Here is an 8,192-nt window from a genome sequence, read left to right as displayed (position 1 = left end):
TGCGTGTGTGTGTGTGTGTGTGTGTGTGTGTGTGTGTGTGTGTGCGTGTGTGTGTGTGTGTGTGTGTGTGTGTGCCGTACCATAGACAGCGCTGCTTTTATGGTTTAAATGATCAACTTATGGGGTTAAGAAAGGATGAGTTCACGCAGAATGTAAGATTATTCAGAAAGTTAACCACTATAATTCTGCAGTCGTAAATTCAAGAGGTCCTGGCTGCAAACCTCTGCTACAGCCGTCTCACTGTAGCGGGTGGGAGGAGCTGCTGCATCGGCTCTACAGACAGTGACGGATGGGGGAGTTGTCGCTTGAAGTCGCTTAAAAAGTTCAAATTTTTCAACTTTGAGCGACTTGGTCGTGCTTGACTTGTTGCTCAAATCCTACAAGTCACGTCGCTTGAGGGGAGATAACTTAAAGTTGCGTAATTTATATTGATTTGAATGCAATCTAGTCGCTTCAGTCGCGTTCAGTGTGAATGCACCTTTAGTGCGCATGCGCAGCAAGAGAAAACTAGCTGGGGACGAGCACGTACGACGTTACGTCAGAATGAATTGACAATTTGTCCAATAGTCTCGATGATCCACCCGGAATTAGACGCCAAAATAACATCCTCCACAAAACCTTTAATGATCCGAGATGAGTCAGCATCCATTTGTGCGTCTTTCTCGCGCCAATCGAAACGCATCACCTGATTTACTGCGCAACGTGCCAACCCAGCCCGAGCATGTGGTATAACGGTCAAAATGAAGCCCAAACCGTTGGCACAGAGTAACACGCAATGCACACACACCGACGCACACACAACTTCAGAGAAATATGTAATCCAAGCCAGGAACATGATCAAACATTTCTTACATTTTTGTTTGACAGATTTTTGAAAAAATAATAATTGTTCAACTTTGCATGGTGGTTTAAGAGTTCAAACAGTTAAAACGGTTTGTAAGAAGGTTATAAGTAGAAAATGTATTTGTTAAGAACATTCTTGGCAATTTAAATAAAAGGATAAAAATCATTATTTTGACTGATCTGTTTTTTTCTATGTATTTGAATTGAAAGGAGTTAATTGCATCATTACAATCTTTGATTAGGTTGTTGGTTTTTTTTAAATTGGGATTTGAATGGAATCGTTGGTTGAGTGTATATCCTTATACTCCTACTTCTCATCGTTGAGGCTCCTTCAGTTCTGAACCGACGACAGAGTTCAAGATCCCTGCGTCAACCTTGGGATGTGGATGAATGTGGATCCCTTTAAATGTGTCACCTATAGTTTCCTTTGACAAGCATCATCCTTGGTGTTATGTATCTCTGCGCTGTTGACCCATATAAGTGGGTAAGAGCGCCTTCACAGGACAGTAAATCAAAACTTAAGGAATTTTCTGCCCCTGAAAGATAGGTTATAACTTATACATTTCTTAAATGTGGAGAGAAGAGTGGTATAAAAAAGAGTATCTGTTACTTTTAGTACAATGTATCGATGTACAGTAAACATATGTTGAATTTTAGATTTTCTTTGATTTTACCCCATAAACATTAGACACTGGCAGCCGGCTGCCAAAAAAAAAAAAAAAAAAAAAGACACGGACAAACAAACAAACAAACAAAAACTTATTTTCCTATACATAAGTAGGAATACAATAAATAGTGAACAAAAATACTATTTATTTAAGGCTAAAAAACACCAGTTTGACTCACTAACACATGAGGGGCATTAAAGGCCAACCTGGAAAGAGTTGTCAGTAAAAGGACAAGACTATTATTTATTATAGTTGTTAAAAAGCTTTATATTTTCCTCATTTTTGTGTATAAATAAAAACCGGGAGCTTTTATCCACTCGCACTTTAGTTCAAGGTAATATTCAATGGCTGCCTTTTTGATCCTGAAATGAGGAGATGAGGGTTAAAGTGAAGGTTTCTCAGCAAAGCTGTAAATCTGAACTTTAAAGTTTGCAAGAATCTTTTGATTTGTGCTCAAACAGAGACTTTAATCTATCACCTAACCTTGTATTGAGCTGTACGTCACTTTCTGTCAACTTGATTCATCAGTAAAAGCTGGACTGACTGTGTTGACAGAACTGCAGCTTTATGTGACTTTCATTGCATTTCACCTCACAATGGTTATATTTATGACACTGGACAAAAAAATGTATAACCCAACTTTATATCATGCTGTGGGATATATTTATTCTGAGTTTAACAAAAGTTCTGCCTTTTTTGTTTGGGTTTCTACATTACTAGCCAGTAATACAAAGCTCCTACCAATAGGGGGCATTATGTTTGCAAGTCGATGATGACTTTAAGCTGCTACCTTCAATATATATATTTTTATTAGAGTATGAAATATCAAAAAAAAAACTCCAAAACAAATATGAAAAAGGACAGAATTGCCACTTTAAAGCTTGTTTTCGTTACCTTAAACACTTGGTTTGTTGACATTTGCGCATTGCATTAAACGGTTGCATAACAGTGCTTTTACTTCATTCTTTCCATGATTTCTCTTTTTCTTTTTGACATCGATTCTCTTGACACCATTTCTGTAGTTTGTTCCCGGTATTCCCTGTGATATTAGAATGCACTTCTATGCACCCATCTTCGCGACTCCACATCCCATGTTTACGGTAGCGATTAAATTAAACTTCCAAGCTCCAATTTTGACCTTTTTCCTTTTTTTGTGCAGTAAATGATGTTTGATTCATTATGAATCATATACTATAATTGTCTCTAATTAAAAAATGATCGGGAGTGCAAGCTTTAATAATCTTGCATTCAACAGAATCCCCCCATGGACAGAGCGTACTATGAGACTGACTGTAACAATTCATACAAAAAAAAAATGCAGTAATGCATGCAGGGATGGCATCATTCATTCATCCATTCATGCATTCAAGGCCTTTACAATGCAATACAATCCAACTGACTGTGAGCATTTTGGCGCATTTTCATGAGGTGAATAGAAACAATGGAAAATTAGCTTTTCTGTGGAATGTATTCCAACGTGAATGCTTTAAAGGTCAAATTGACTTTTTCTTATTTGCAAATGGCGCACCAGATTTACCGCTGAGGGAAGTAAGGTCGTTTGCAACAATGTTTTTGTTGAATATATAAATGGTTTGATTTAATAATCAATAATTCAATAGGGAAACTTAGCTTCCTGCATCCTGTAATATTTTATACATTTCTTACAGGTTGAAGCTCCAGCACAATGGGCAACTTTAAAAGCCACTCTTTCAAAGCCAACAAAAACATATATTTTGACTGACTGAAATCATAAATCATATTGATCTAGATTCCTTTCACAGCACACAACTAATAGTTAAGAGTTCATCTCACACAGTTAGATAAATAAAGCGTTAAAACGTTTTTCCTTATATGCTTTTTAGCCAATATGCAGTCGTATATCAGAGCAGACATTGCAACAAATAAAATCTACAGTGTGGTTCAGAAAAATAGGACCTCAGAGCGATTTTCTCCCTCAATCCTGCTTAACCTTTCACGGCTAATGGAACGTAAATGTACATGTCATTAGGGGTGGGGGGAAAGCCTGCACCTATCTGTGTGATAAATGGAAATGTTTCCATCTTTTGCTTTTTCCTGAAAGGTTGTACATGTGCTTCTGCTGAGCAAACCAGTCACCATCATGCACTGTTATCAGTCATGTCCTAGCATGATGTCTTCTGGCAAGGGAATAAGCCTTCATGGCCAATGATAACTCCCACTGCTAACAGACACCTCGGCATGGGTGAAACATGACTGTGGCCTCAGATAGTCCTCACTCTAACTGTGTGCGTGTGTGCGCGCGCGTGTGTGTGTGTGTGGATGCAAAGTGTTATGTAAGGGGTAAAGGATATCTGTCCATGCTAGTTATATAGAGCACATACATGCATGTGAGCAGGACTAACATATGAGGAGTAGTGAAGCCTGTGGATTGTCAAATCAACGTCTGAGTCACAGTAGGCTTCTTTCACATTCAGATCATCTTTTAAAAGAGTTCCTATAGAGGGAAAACTGGTTGGAAGGTACATTTGCTCTGATAATCTCAAACAAGATCTCACAACATGTTCTAATGCTGCATTCCAAGCAACACAGAACTCTGGATTTTCTGACCTCCTACTTGAAAAAGTGAATTAGAACGCTACCTGAAGTCAAAGCTCCAACTCCAGCCTTCTACCACCTAAAGAACATCTCCTTAGTGAAATGTTTAATGACTCAGAAAGATCAGGAGAAGCTGGTCCATGCTTTTATCTCCAGCAGACCTGACTATTGTAATGGTCTTCTGACAGGAATCAAACAGCTACAGCTGGTTCAGAATGCTGCAGCTCAGGTCTCAACCAGAACAAAGAGGTCAGAACAGAATAGACTCAGAATAGACTTTAAAGTTCTGCTGCTGGTGTATAAATCTGTGAATGGGTTTGGTCCAGAATACATCAGTGAGATGTTAGTCAGGTATGAACCCAGCAGGTCTCTCAGATCTATGGACACAGGTGCTCACAGTAAACACGGTGACTCTGCTTTTAGTTGTTATGCTGCAAAGAAGTGAAACATGTTTTCTGTTGCAGTGGAAGATGTTTTCTGTTGCACTTTTTAATCATGTAAAGCACATTGAATGACCTTGTGCTATAAAATGGGCTATACAAATACATTTGTTTTGCCTTGCCTAAAGTTAAAAAAATAATAATATTATTATACAGGTCAGCCATGTTTGAGGTATTTCGATATGCTGCAGCTGAACTCGGAGATCAGAATTTTAAACTTAGACATGCAAATTTCAAGTTCCAATGATTATAGCATTTTGTGTTTCTCTGTCAGCTCCTTTTTTATTGGCTATATTCCAAACTATGTTTCAAACCACAAGGTCATAAGTCCAGAGTTGTCGGCTTTCCCCACACAAGCATCGAGAAATAATGAACAAACAAACCATTTCAGAACCGATTATTGGTACAAGTTCACTCTTATCACACCTCAGAACTCAGGATTAATTTCATAAGGCATACGAAAATAATTGGTGTTTGCAGTCCTAAAACAGCCCAATACTGTTGTGACAAAACATGAAGTGTTCTTTCAAGTACAGTTTTGTCTCCAAATACTGTACAATAATTGTTCCTGGACTATGGTTTACACATTGTTCAAATCAAGCATTGATGACAGGTGTGTGTACGTGTGTGTGTTTCTCATTAAACCAGGTGTCGGTTTCACTCCACTGGTTGAGTCATGCTGTTGAAACTTATCCTGTTCCAGGAAATCATAGCAAAGCCACATTCTGATTAAGCTGTAGAGAGTGTGTGATGGGGGCCTTGTTCATATCACGTTGTCAGGAGCATTCATTTTTATAAAGTAATAATAACGCAGTTGCTCCAGAATGCTGCATAACTAACCAAAAATGACATAAAACAACAAAAAACACTCAATGTCTCAGGAAAATGAAATGAAAGTGACGTGTTTCAGCAAACATGGTCTAAATTAGTTAAGTATGACATAATACAACGCTGTTTCTGGTCCTGGAGGACTAAATCAAGCAGGTATCAAATGTCCTCCTGCTCCATCACATTTACTTTTATTATGAAACTTTCCACAGATGTGCCTGATGAAACCCAAGAAGTGACAGAGGGAGAGAACTTTTAAGAAGAAAAAAGAATGAAAAGAGAAAAACGTCAAATATGCTCTTTGCAGTGATCTTGATAATGGTGCCATGATCATTCACACTTTATAGGCTTGTGAGAAATTGTTATTCCCATTTATAAAGTTATACTAGGTCCAAATGTTTAGGGACCTATGGGAACCCATTTAAAAAAAGAATTTGCAAATCTGCAATTTGGGTAACTGAAGAACCAACCCGACAAAACTGAGTAAAATTACTTAATGATCAGATAATCACAAATGAATTTTTAAAATCTTGCCAATGATGAAAAATTGGGATTTTTAGGACCCTACACGGTGGAATCTTCCATGGTGTTTTTCTTTGATTCAAATTTTGTCAAATTTTGTTAGGTACTTTGACGTGATCCTTCTTACAGACGGACAAACAAACAAATAAATAAATGCCAGTGAAAATATGACCTACCAGTGGAGTTTTCTGTTGTGTCCTGCTGGTGTTATCATTGACCGCTCACAGACAACCTATACTTTTGGCCAACTTTAAGGACGTTTTCATAAAGAGGCATGAGTTTGTTTTCATATAAGATCTTGTCAGACTCATACACAGATGTTACGTTTTTTTGTGTCGTTAAGAAAAGTAGAAAAAGAAGAAAACAATTTCAAACAAAATCAAAGGCATCATAGCTGAATCAAAAACCTAAAAATATTCCACCAAAATGGTAAAAGGTTTGTACTTTCTGTGGCTGTGTTCAAAATCGCATACAAACGTACTTCACACTATACTGTCTACTTACTATACTATTAGTATGAGTAGTATGGTGACCGTTCCCACTGAAGTATACTTCCAGGTTTCCCAAGATGCATTTTGAACCTACAACCACAAAAACCTGTAGCACACTGAGGTTAATGCTGCATTTGATTGCACTCGTAACCCGGAAAGCTTTGCTTCATCAATTTCGACCTCCGAGGTAAATGTGTTTCATTCAGTAAGCTCGGAAAACATGAGTGGCCACAGCAAGCTGATGTTTGTTTTTATATTTTTCCATGAGCAAAAATGCCTGCTGGGTAAATACATTATCTAGAAGACTTCAACGCCCCAGTGGGGGGAATCCTGAAGGCTTCATTGAACCATAGACTGTAGAGAATGCATTGAACTATACAGGTATCATTACTTACTCAGAGCGGAGTTCATGTGAACAGAGTGGGGATGGAAATACCACTACAGAGTTATTCTGCACTTTAAGTAACACACATGCCAAATTATAATGCACATAAAAGTAAAAGTTGAGGAGAAAGTGACTGTTTACGTCTGACGTTGGGCGCCGCCATTTTGCTAAAATGTCATTCCGACCGACTCGAGGGGCTTGGATCCTGCCCGAGATCCCGAGTCAGGGTTCGGAGCTCAAGGGCCGTTTCTTTGCACTTTTCCCATTCGTTCTGTCGGATTTATCCGGGTTCCGAGTGCAATCAAATGCAGCGTTAATATCTCTGTTAATTCACCATCTTTGAAAGCTCTGAAAGCATTTTAAGTGAGACAGTGACCAAGTAGATATGAACATGTGGTCATTTGATCTATAAAACTTGCAGAAACACATTTCATGCCGACATTTTGGGGACCTGTCATTGTGCAACTGACTAAACTTCTGGTTAACTTCAAAACAAGAGCCCTGTTTACAAAAGTGTAAAAAAAAAAACTAATGGAAGACAGAAGAGATGCTTTTGTTTTGAAAAGGGGATGTTAGCTTGAAGCCAGTGTCACGGTCTGAATTTACCTCCGTACTGAGATTCTTTTACAATCTCAGTACGTGACTGCTACGTACTGAGATGTACCCGTGCTGGATTAACCATGCACAAAGTTTGCTGTACTGATTTTAAAAAATGCTTAAAACATCACATCGGTCGAAAATTGATAAAAAATCAACCAATGATAAAAAAAATTATGATCGTCATGATCAGATTTATATGAATACAACAGCTTATTATTGTAAAGTTACATTAGGTTAACTGTTATTTATTGCAATGTATATTATAATTATAATCATATTTTTTTTTTTGGAGAATTAACTATTCCTATTCCTATTTTTCCCCAAGAAAAGGAGCCATTCAGCACTCGTCAAATAATATTAGCTTTGAAATTGAATTTTCAATCTCAGAATGGCAGAAGTAGCAAAACTCACAGCGGAACTAGCAAAAATTCATTTTCCAGTAGTGCGCATGCCCATAATCGATCTCAGTACGAGGTAAACTCAGACCGTGACATCGGTCCTTGGACAATTTTATTTTTTCGCTCGCTTTTATTTTTATTTTTGCATACTTGAAAAATGTCCCGATATAGTATGCATCCGAGTATTTCTTGTGTACTCAATCTTTTCATGCTGTCCAATTGGAACGCACTACATACTCATTTTGTTGTCAAACCTAGTATGAGAAGAACATTAGTATTACGTTTTGAACACAGCCTCTGTATTTGTCTTTGTTTTATTGTTTCTGTGAACTAGTGCTTGAGCGACCAGGTGATTTGTGAGCTCGTTAAAGGGCGGAGCTTCACCTGCCGATGCCTTAATGAGATTTCAGTTGTGGCTGTGGGACATGCGAGACGAGGTGTGT

Source organism: Gouania willdenowi, chromosome 10 (genome assembly GCF_900634775.1).
Source record: "Gouania willdenowi chromosome 10, fGouWil2.1, whole genome shotgun sequence".
NCBI classification, from domain to species: Eukaryota; Metazoa; Chordata; class Actinopteri; order Blenniiformes; family Gobiesocidae; genus Gouania; species Gouania willdenowi.
The sequence above is the reverse complement of the archived record's forward strand: the minus strand, read 5'-3'. Positions refer to the sequence as shown.